This window comes from Capricornis sumatraensis, chromosome 3, assembly GCF_032405125.1.
Source record: "Capricornis sumatraensis isolate serow.1 chromosome 3, serow.2, whole genome shotgun sequence".
Taxonomy (NCBI): Eukaryota; Metazoa; Chordata; class Mammalia; order Artiodactyla; family Bovidae; genus Capricornis; species Capricornis sumatraensis.
Window position 1 is genome coordinate 21372802 of NC_091071.1, and position 11853 is coordinate 21384654.

The following is an 11853-nucleotide window of genomic DNA, read 5'->3' on the forward strand; positions in this document are numbered from 1 at the left end:
ACTTCGGCATGACTAAACCCAGGTGCTGAAATGACATCCATAGGAACCCATCCCCCTCACCCTTGACTCTACTTTCTTAGATGTTGGCATCACTCTCAGACAAACTCTCCCTAGGCAGTGGCAGGATGGCTCCCGAAGTGCCAAGGTTATGTATCAGTCTTTCAGAAATGATAACAGGGAAACCTCTTCTCCTAATAGCTCTAGTCAAAGACCAGCATGACCTATGTGCAATGCAATGTAATTACGTAGTCATGTCCAACTCTTTGTGACCCTGAAGACTATAGCTCACCAGGCTCCTCTGTCCATGGAATTCTCTAGGCAAGAACACTGGAGTGGGTTGCCATGCCCTCCTCCAAGGGATCTTCCCAACCCACGGTGTCCCCACTCCGCAATTCAGTTACAGTGTCCAGAGGAATGGAACTTTCAGATAGGCCAGGCTAAGGTCTCATGTTCATCCTTGGATCCAGAGGTGACATTCGCATCTCCAGAAACCGCATGATTTTGAATGGAAGGGAGGTGGTTTCCCCAAGGAGGATCAGAGTACTGTTCCCCAAAGTGGTAGAGGTGTGATGGGTAACAGTAATAGGTTACACCACATTCTTGCCTCCTGATTTTCATAGTCATGGTCAAAAGGTTGTAGGCCCCTTAAAGCCCAGACACACTCACGGCATGGCAGGATGGCTTTGCAGCTTCGTCAGTGGACAGAGCCAGTCTGAACATGGCGAGATGACGCAGATCCTCCTTGACCTTCCAATATCTTTCAGACTCTGAATTCTGTACTTGTGGTTTCGTATCTACTTCAGGGTCTTGTTTGAGACCAGTGATGAGTCAGGGAGAAACTCACATAAAATGCAGGCACAGAGAGAGTGTCTCAGGCTCAGGGGTCCAGGCTTTGGGAAGAGACCCTCATTTTTCATTGCATTAGTCTGTGGTTGCCATATCTAGAGCAGAGGTTGTTTTTTCATTCCAAAATATGAAATATTTTAGGCTCTGCAGATCTCTGTTACAACTGCTCAACTCAGCCACTGTAGCGTGGAAGCAGCCAGAGACAATAAGTAGACACACAGACTTGTCTGTGTACCAATAAAACTTTATTTTCAAAACAGGCCACAGGCCAGGGCTGGGCCGCGGGCCACAGTGTGCTGACCTCTCATCTGCAGCACGGCTTGCAGGCTGGGATCCTCACGATGTTGGAATGGACTAAAAAGCAAAACCTTTTCCTGGGAGTAACTCCTGTGTAAAGAAAATGGGAGAAGGCAGGATGGGCCAGAGGAGCTGTGAGACCACAGTGAAGACCCTGTGAGGCCTCTGCCAGCCCAGGGGATGCTCCTGAGCACAAGTCGCCCATTAGCAGGGTTTTGCATTGGGCGGAAATGGCCAGGCCAGAGTACACTGCCTTGCTCAGTCATTGGCCAGGGGCTAACCCAAGAGGAGTGGTGAAGGCCCCTGAAGGAATCTGTCAGGAACACTCCTTTCTGTTGGGCAGTGTGCATCTCTTGAAGGGGGCCTCTGGGTCTTCCACGAGCCCCGAGATCAAGCATTAAACACAGGGGGAGGGGCCTGGGAGGAGACTGGCTTGCATTGGAGGAGGACTTTGTTCTGCTCCTAGAATGGAACAAAAGCTTTAGATTTGGGCCAAGAGCCTTTCTGTGCAAAACGTGCTTTGGCCTGGAGCATACCTTCTCTTGAGAATCCGCAGCGGCATCCAGCCGCCAAATGAGAAGTCAGAGGCCCTGGGTCCTGGCAACTCATCACGGCCACCACATCTGAGGTCAGTCAAACCTGTTTTGTTCTTTTTTATTTATTTATTTATTTGGTTTCTTTCTTTTTTTATTTTGTTTTTACAATGTTGTGTTGGTTTCTTCCATACAACAACGTGAATCAGCCATGATTATACAGATATCCCTTCAGTCTTGAGCCTCTCTCCTCCTCCCCCTCCCACCCCTCTAGGTCATCACAGAGCACCAAGCTGGTCTCCCCAACTTTTGAATATAATTTGGCTTCCCATGCAGCCTCCTCTATAGTAAAGAACATGCAGGTCACTAGGCTTGAGTGAACAATTGTTTTTCTCACTGTAAGTGAACGTGTGTGTGTTAGTTGCATCTGACTTTTTGCAACCGCATGGTATGTAGCCTGCCAGGCTCCTCCATCCATGGGATTTTCAAGGCAAGAATACTGGAGTGGATTGCCATTTCCTTCTCCAAGTACTTTGTAAGTGAATACTTTGGAATTAAGGCACATGTTCATTCTCAGTTTCACGTGAGTCCACATCAGAGAAATGGGTTCACTGTCAGAGCCTGGACAATATTTCAGCCTAATAAACTGAGAACTGGACCATGAACCCTTGAAAGGCAGTGCCTCCTCGTAAGGCTTTGTGGGACACAGAAGTCTGCCTCCTGTAGACACTCCCCTGCCTTGTCCAGCTCATCTTTGGATTGTCCACATTGCAGATATTTGAGAAGGTCATTTGGGTGGATGGGAGCTTCTCTGGTGGCTCAGATGGTAAAGAATTTGCCTTCAATGCAGGAGACCTGGGATGGATCCCTGATACCCTGGGGAAGGTAATGGCTACTCACTCTGGGATTCTTGCCAGGAGAAATCCATGGACAGAGGAGCCTGGCGGTCTACAGATCATGGAGTTGAAAACAACTGGACATGACTGAGCAACTAACACTTTCATTTTGGGTAGATAACAACCACCAAATCTTGCGAGATGTGGAAGGACTCATCACTCACAAACGTCTGAAACACCATGAGGGTACCATGGGAGGCCGATAACCACAGGCATATTCAAACTTCAGACCTCCTGGAGAGAGGCTGAAGGCACAGGTTCCCAGCCAAAGGCTAAATTTCCCTGCTTCCCGACCTGGAACCCCTGTGGTCAGGGTCCTTATTCCATTAGGAACAGCAGAGCTATGCTTGCAGAACTATGACCTGAGCCAGGGACCACCCAGGACCACAGTGGGGTGGCACCTTCCTGAGTGATAGAGAGATATCACTGGAGATGCAGAATCCCCATCATCTTGTTAGGCATGGAGGGTTGGCCACTGGTACCTGGTGCAGCTCTGGGATGGGTGAGGAATGAATGTGTGTGTGCCGGGGCTGCTGTGAGTGGAGGCTCTGTTCTTGGGTGGTCTCTGGGTGAGTGGGGCGTAGGCAGAGAGAGGAATTTTGCATCTGATTGGAATCAGGGTGAATGCAGGCACTGTGTCTGCATGGACATGATGGATGAGGAGCTTGTGCCTTGAACAGAGGGTGTGAGATGTGTGTGCTGCATCTGAATGAATGTGCTTAATTTTTATCATCACACAGCTCTTTTATCAGCATTACTATTTCAGTTTAATTGATAGTAGCTCTCCCTCCTCCAGGATAATTCATTCAAGTTTATCATTAAAAGCAGAACGAAGGTCTATCCATCCTGGTTTCACAGGATGTTGCAGGCTTATCTCCTGGTTTGCCTGTCTGTTTAACTGGTTAGCTAGCTGGCTGAGCAGTCAGACTTTAGATCACCTCTGTGGGTTTCCTCTCTTTTCTGAGCCATATTTTTGGCTTGTTCTGTGGAGTCATCAAACCCCTGTTTCCTCTGCAGCTCATCATTGCTGCAGAATTCTTTTTTTAAACTTAAATGAGTTTAAATCACTTAGAATATATTAGATTACCCTCTCCCTTGGGCTGGATCTTTGTAGGGATGGAAGTAAACTGAACATTTAGCAGTCATCTCTTCTTTGTCTCTTAATTGAGCAGGGGCTGGCTGCTGGGCAGATGGGTATTTTGCCCAAAGACGTCCCCCAGCATCTACAGCTGGGCTCCTGTTGTGTCTGTAAACACTCAAGGCCAGGTTAGGGTGAAGATGTGTCAGGATTTAGAGCCAGAACCTCACTAAACAAAGCCCCATTTGAGGCCCTGCTGAATTTATGATGGCCAGTCCCTTCTTAATTGGCAGCCATCTGCCTCACATAGTAATTCACAGAGACCTCGTGTCACTGTTTAGGCAGTGTCCTCTTTTGCAAATGATTTATGATTCATAATGAGCAAAAGACTGCTCTTCAGATGACCTATCAGGGTTAGCTGACCCAGCACTGGGGTCCACAAGAGAGGAAGCTATTCTCCAGGTTCAGGGTGGGAGAAGAGGAGGGGCCGCAATAAGCAGGCGTGCTGCAGATCAGGGCTGCTGTCAGCCTACACAACACCTTTGTGTGCATTTGCAAAGTGCGTCTTCTCTGGGGAGACACAGCCCCACGGCCATATGGTTTGAAGGGGAGGATTCCTTCTAGGAAGAAACGTGACTTTCTCTGGGCACCCTCAGCCCTGTGCCAGGGAGCATGCCATGGAGAGGAGAGTGACAATCATATTTCAGGCCTGTTAGACTTCTTGACCAGGCCCTTTAGCGCACAGCCCTGAAAAGATGCTGGTGCTGCTCTTGTGGCCACTGGACCAGCTGCTTCCGGTGCTGGTTCTTCCTAGCTTGAGGGCAAAAGTAATCTACCATCTTTTCTTCCCCATATCCTCCTCATGCCTTAACCATTCTGCTATGGTTCAGGAATAATTGGCTCCACTGTAGAGATGAGAAAACTGGGGATCAAAGCAGTTTTCCAAGGCTATGCAGTGTGTAAGTAATTGGACTTGGTTGACTAGAACTCACATCTGTCCAACACCCGTGGTCTTTCAACTACATGTCCTTGTAAAATTGTTGGATGGATACTAAAGTGTGATCAGAACGCAACCATCCTTCAGTATCCACAGAAGAGTGATTCTAGGAGCCCCTATGGAACCAAAATCTGCAGACACTCAAGTCCCTTATATGAAATGGCTTAGTTCATTGAAGACAATAGGCCCTCCAAGCCCATGGATTCAATCAGCTGACATCGAAACTCAAGAGTCGGACTGTACTGCGGTGTTGGGTCTCTCCCTTCTCAACCCTGTGATGATGACTTCAGTCAGCACTAGCTACTAACTCTTTGTCAGACTCTGGGATATACACTGGGTTTAAAAAAGTAAATGAGCAAAAGGGTCTTCCTGTCTAGTTGGGTGAGACTGAGAAATCCTGTCACCCAGCACTCCCATGTCCATTTCTGCCTCTACAGAAACAGACAAGAAGGGGCCCTGGACCAGGGATCAGGAGTCTAGGAGACTTCCCTAAGGTTGGCTGCTGATTTGCTGTATGATGCCCTGAGCAAATCACCCAACTAGGTGACTGACTCACTCTGGTTTGCTTGGGACCTCCCTATTTTTAGCATTAGAAATCCTATATCCTGGCAACCTCCATCCCCACCTCTGCAAAATGTTGCACAGTTAGTTGGTCACCCTACATTCAGCCCTAAAATGTCCATCTGGCTCCTTTATGGACCGTAAAGCACTTTGCAGAAAAGAGGGGGCCAGCATTTTTCTTTTCTTCCTTTAATTATATAAGTAATGCATGATGACTGCTGAAAACAGAGACAACCAAAAAAGTACTATGCTAAAATGGCTAATAAACATAAGAAAAGATGCTCAATTTCACTCTAAAAGAAATGCAAATCAAAACAAGATATCATTTTCACCTCTCAGATTGGAAAAGAAAATGAAAACAGTGAGAACACTTAGTTGATGCTGGAAAGACTGTGGAGGACACGTGCCCTTTCATTTTCTGTGGTGGGAATGCAAATTGGTGCACTGAGAAGTCCATTTGGCATATCTAACAGTGTTTGAATGTGTGGACATCCTTCATGCTAGTAAATCCACTTTTAAGAATGTGCCCTACAGAAATACTAGCATGAATCCATGAAGATGTATATATGAGAGGATGTCTGATACAGACTTTTTGTTGTTGTCAGATAAAATTGGAATTAATCCAGGAGTCCACCAACTGGGGCAAACAGTAGAGCAATCACACATCATTTGAATTTGAGGCAGCTTCTTCTTTTGATGCCTGTCGACAAGCGTTCTCAGATGCCAGTGTGCAGCAGAATCCTCTGGAGGGCTTGCTCGAGCAGATTGCTGGACCTTGTCCCCACAGTGTTTGTGGTCTGGGGTGGAGCTGTAGGATTTGCATTTCAAATAGCTCCCAGGTGATGCTGCAGGTGCCAAAGTGTGGTCACACTTTAAGAACCACTGATACAGAGAGAAATGAGAAAACCATCTTCAAGTATGACCTAATCCAGATCAGGGAGCAGCATAGAGACAGAGAGGCCTGGGCAGGGATCCAGGAGTGGGGTGATGGGTCCCCTCTGATTTCCCCTCCACTGGCCTGAAGCCCCCATCTGATCACTCAGCATGGGTCAGGTAAAAGGCAGCTGGATCCCTTGGCACATATGAATGCCAGGACTTTCTACAGAGTGGGTCTTAGCTGAGGCCCGAGGGAGGGAGCAGCGTGTGGGTTGGCCACACCAGCAAAGTTACAGGGCTGGGATGAGGACGGAGGCCAGCTGGGTGCCTTTTGCCAGCTGTGTTTGTTGGTGTTTCTGCTCCTCCCTGGGAAGCTGGCATTCTGATTTCAAGGACAACATCAGATGCTGGGGGAAGAGAGGAGCAGGTGTTCTCAGGAACCAAACCTTGCTAATGAATTAACAGGTGTTGATTGCTGCCAGGCAGAGGTGTGTTATGTGTGGATATTGTTTCTGCCTTCTTCTCCCTTCAATTTCAGGCTAACACCATGACCTCACCCTCAGCTGGAGCTGCTCTTGATCTCTCCCCGTGTACGTACTGTGACAACTTGGGATTTTCCCTTAGGTACACAGCTTTGCTCTTCTTTATCCAGGGCAGCGGTTTGTGACATGATGATGAATATGATAAAGGGGTGGGGGAAACACCCCCTTCTTGCCTTCCTCTTGAAAACCCCGCACAATTCCCATCACCACCATCTTTGCTAGGAACCACCCCTAGGGAAGGCCCTAGGTCCTAGGAAAGGTCCATGGAGGGGCAGAAAAGGACAATAAACCACTGCTACTGCATTGCTCCTCACCCCCCAGTTGGACAGTGCTCCGTTTCTAGCTTTTGTTTCCCCAGTGGGTGCTCTGGCTCATGTTGACCCAGCTCCTTTGAAATGGATATTCTCCTGCATATTCTGTGCATCACTTTGAAAGAGCATTCTGGTGCCCACTAGCTATTCATAGTCTTATTCTTGAACCACTTTGATCCATGCATTGCATCTTGCTTTGTTGTGAACTTGAGTCTTCTGGGTGTTGAATTTGCTGTATATTCTCCCATTTGTTTCTCTTCCTCTTCGTTCAGATTCATACCAACTTGACTCTTCTGAAAAAAAAAGAAAAGTTCTTACTTCTCCACCCAAGCTACACTGTCCTGGATTATCAAGGGTAATTCCCATTCCTAGTTCTCCCAAGTAACCTTTGTCTCACCTTTCCCATTCCAGAAACCCACACCTGCAGGCAGAGCAGGTCCTTTCCAAGACTGGGAATTTCTTCTAGAGGAATCCCTGACCTGAACTAGAGGAGAGAAATACAAACTGGGAAGCAAATGTTTCCCACTGATGAGAGCCAGAACCATAAGACTCCAGGCCAACCCCAAGTCAACAGTACAGCTCACAGTAAGTCTTTGAGCCCTGAGCTGACAGGAAGGGGCCAAAGTGCCAGTCAGCCAATGAACGCCGTGATAACCAGGCAAAAAGCACCTCTGCTGTCCGTGGTGCTGAATCCCACTATTTGCCTCTGGGAGAGAAACAAGTTCAAGAAACCCACATGAAGGAAATTAAAACTGTCCTGAAACCTAAGCCCCCATCAGGAAGGTGAATACCACTAAATTAATGTCTAAGGGCTTACCTGGTGGTCCAGTGCTTAAGACACCTTGCTTCCACTGCTGGGGGCATGGGTTCGCTCCCTGGTTGGGAAGCTAAGATTCCTCATGTTGCCTGGCCAAAAAATAGAAAGAAAAAAAAAAATCTAGTTAAACTGTTTGTTGTTTAAGGTCATTTGGTTGGACTTCAGGTCCACTGATCAAGAAGAAAAGAAATAACATTGAACACCTGGACAAGTGATGTGCTTGACACCTTGGGTACATTATTTATCTTAATCTTTAAAATAAACAGTGGGGATAAGCCTTGTTATCTTCATTTTACTGATGAGAAACTAGGGGCACAGAGAAGTTGCTCACACTTTGGCTAAGCTCATACAGCTATTAAGTGGTGGAGCCAGGACCGAAGTACAGAGGTGCTTATTCCCAAAGCTGGAACTGATGGCATTAGACCCTCATGGCCCTAAGTGCTGATGGCTCTTTGTTAGGCAGCTGCTGACATTTGGGCAGGTCACCACATTACATGTTTTCTCCCTGGGACATGTTAAATTTCAAATCTTCAAGACTCTGAAACCATTTCAAAAACCTTCATTGTCCTCGAAAAAAAAAAAAAAGAAATACATACCACATCCACACAAATGAGCAGGCTTCATTTACTTTCTCATTTATGGGAAGAGGATGTGAATATAAGCAAGACGTTCAAATTAAAATTGACTGTTTCATTTTAATTGACCTTTGATTCCCAGCTCACTATCTCCCTCGTGTCCCCACTCTGGCCCCTTCCATCCCTTGCTGTGCTCTGTGATTCATCAGGGCCTGAGGCTCAGCAGCTGTAATTGCTTTGTAACTTCCTGGAATGTCAAAGCCAAGATGGAAATTTTACGTATCACTCTACCAATTCCATCCTGGCTTTAATAATAAGTTGGCAGAAGGGAAGGCAGATTTACAGCAGGAGAGAAATGTAATCAAATTTGGAGGTGAAATGCAATAAGTACAAATGCTAGTTTTCATTTGGAAGCTTCTTAGATAAATGTGATCTCACCCAGCTCTCCAGCCAAATCTATTGTTTCTTCTGGAGCAGTGGGGGCCCCCACTGGAACAGTAGTCCTCAGAGGGAGAGTTTGTATCCAGTATTGCCCCATCCCAGCCCCAGCAGAGTGACCCTGGTGGGTGGAAAGCCATGAAGGGAGAAGCATGAAGAGTCAGTTAGGGAGACAAGGCTTAATAGAGGCCTCTGATAAATTGCATGTGTGTGCCGTGCTAAGTCCCTTCTGTCATATCTGACTCTTTGCAACACTATGGACTGTAGGTCTCCACGCTCCTCTGTCCATGGGATTCTTCAGGCAAGAATACTGGAGTGAGTTGCTGTGCTCTCCTCCAGGTGATCTTCCCAACCCAGGGATAGAACACTCATCTCTTACGTCTCCTGCATTGCCAGGCAGGTTCTTTATCACTTCTGCCACCTGATAAACTTCATACTTGAGGGAAAAACAGTTAAGTACTTTCTAGGCACTTGGCACCCCACTCCAGTACTCTTGCCTGGAAAATCTCATGGATGGAGGAGCCTGGTAGGCTGCAGTCCATGGGGTCACGAAGAGTCGGACACGACTGAGCGACTTCACTTTCACTTTTCACTTTCATGCATTGGAGAAGGAAATGGCAACCCACTCCAGTGTTCTTGCCTGGAGAATCCCAAGGATGGTGGAGCCTGGTGGGCTGCCATCTATGGGGTCGCACAGAGTCGGACACAACTGAAGTGACTTAGCAGTAGCAGTTAGCCGGCACTATAGTAAGTGCTTTACATGTCTTATCTGAGTTTCTTGGTGACTCAGTAGGGAAAGGAATGCCATTCTTCCCATTTTAAAGAGAAATACAGTGAGAACTAGAAAGGAGATTCTCAGCTACAGTAGGGCAAGGTTCTGTTTGACTTTGCAGCTTATACTATTATTTATTTATTTATGGCTGTGTTAGGTCTTTGTGGCTGCATGAGGGGTTTCTCTAGTTGCAGCAAGTGACCAGGGAAATCCTAGCTTATACTGCTAACCCCTCTCTTGCAAGAACAGACACAGCTAACATTTCTTGAATCCTTATGTGCCAATCACTCTTTAGCTGCTTCATGAAAACTTTCACAGCATCTCTGTGTGTTAAGTGCTATTGTTGTTATTTTCTTTATTTACCAAGTGAGAAGAATTTCTGAAGATGGGTCCTGTCAAAGTCAGTGAGGGTCATGTGAAAAGATGTTCACGTGATTAGCTGTTGGGGAAATGCAAATTAAAACCACAATGAGATATCACTATGTATCTATCAGGATGGTTAAAAGTTAAAAAACAAAATTAGTGATAAAACCAAATGCTAGTGAGAATGAGAGGACTGGGCTCATTCATTCATTGCTGATGGGGATGTAAAGTGATACAACCTCTCTCAAAAAAGAATATGGCATTTCTTATGACATTGAATATGTGTTCTATCCCTGGTGGCTCAGAGGATAAAGTGTCTGCCTGTAATGCAGGAGACCCAGGTTTGATCCCTGGTTTGGGAAGATCCCCTGGAGAAGGAAATGGCAACCCACTCCAGTACTCTTGTCTGGAGAATCCCATGGACAGAGGAGTCTGGCGGGCTACAGTCCATGGGGTCGCAAAGAGTCAGACACGACTGAGCAACTTCACTTCCCATATAACCCAGCAATTGCACTCTTGGGCATTTGTCCCAGAGAGATGAAGACTTAACGTTAACAGAAAAGCCTATACATGAATGTACATAGAAGCTTTATTCATCATAAGCAATAATTGGAGGTAATCCAAGTGTCCTATAATGGATGGGTGGTTAAACAAACTGTGGAACATCCCTGCTATGAATTACTGGTCAGCAATAAAAAAGAGCAAACTGTTGATACATATAACAACTTGGATGGATCTCAAGGGAATTAGGCTGAGTGGGAAAAAAAAGCCAGTCCCCAAAGAGTACATACTGTATGATTCCATTTAGGTAACATTCTTGAAATGACAGAATTATAGAAATGGAGACTCCAGGTTGCCATGGATTTGACAGTAGGGGAGGGAGGCTTGTGGTAATGGATCTTGACTGTGGTGGAGATCACACAGATCTATGCACATGATAAAATTTAACAAAGCTACACACACACACACACACACACACACACACAAACATTGTGTGTGATGTTGCATCACAGCAACAGCCTACTCAGCAATGCCTGGGTCAAATCTCAGGCAACGAGGGTGGCTGTTCTCATCTCCTTTGGCAGATGAGGAAATTTAGAGTGTGAGCTGCAAACCATGGCATGAGAGAATGACCCAAGAATAGTGGTTCCAGGATCTTGAATGAAGAGAACAGCTGTTACTCTGGCTGGCACTGTCCTCAGAACTTTTTTAACAGCTTAATGAGGTAGATATGAACATTATCTCCAGTTTTTGGAGAAGTAAACTGAGGCACACAGTGCTAAATAAATTTTCCAAGGTCAAACAGCCATGAATGGAACAGCCAGAAATTGACTCTGGTGCCCATTCTTTTATCCACAAGAGCTGTTTTGATTTCCAGATTGACTAGGTATTTTTGACGTTTAAACATTTTCAGGTATCTAGTTACTTGCTGCAAGCTTATCTCCAAGGGGATGATTTTGCCCCAAGACTTATAGGCTACAGGCAAAACCTTCTCCCAGGGCAATAATAAACAGTCTTTCCCGGCATGTAGCTCTCCCCTGCAGCACTGGACGTGGCCACACTGTGTAACCAGGTAGGATGCAGCGTCAGGATGGTGTGCTGTCAGGAGACAAAGGAGGGGTCTGCTTGCTGCTCTGTCTTGGGCAGTTTCCCATCATCTCCTCCTCAACTCTTCATCCCTTTAGGATTTTTTTATCTTGAAATATCTGGAGGTTATAGATTTTTTACTAACCAGTGTGGTACTTGAGTCTCCTTCTTTTGACTCCATGTCCTGATGGGTACCAACATTAAATTCATCCTTCAGAGCAATGAGACATATTTCTCACAGCAGAGTCTGTGGCCAGGCTCTACCCTAGAACCACTGGGCCCAGAAATCTGCATTTTACTAAACCATACCCAAGCTGGGTAAAACTTACTCAAACGAAAGGTTGAGATTGCTAGAGGCTCTAAA

At 46.2% G+C, this 11853-nt stretch overlaps 1 non-coding gene across 1 annotated transcript; it reads left to right on the forward strand.

Moving 5' to 3' along the window:
- The first annotated feature begins 10192 nt into the window (after nt 1–10192).
- Nucleotides 10193–10264, forward strand: TRNAY-GUA (transfer RNA tyrosine (anticodon GUA)). Its single transcript has one exon. It is a non-coding gene; the product is annotated as a tRNA-Tyr (tRNA).
- Nucleotides 10265–11853: the final 1589 nt, after the last annotated feature.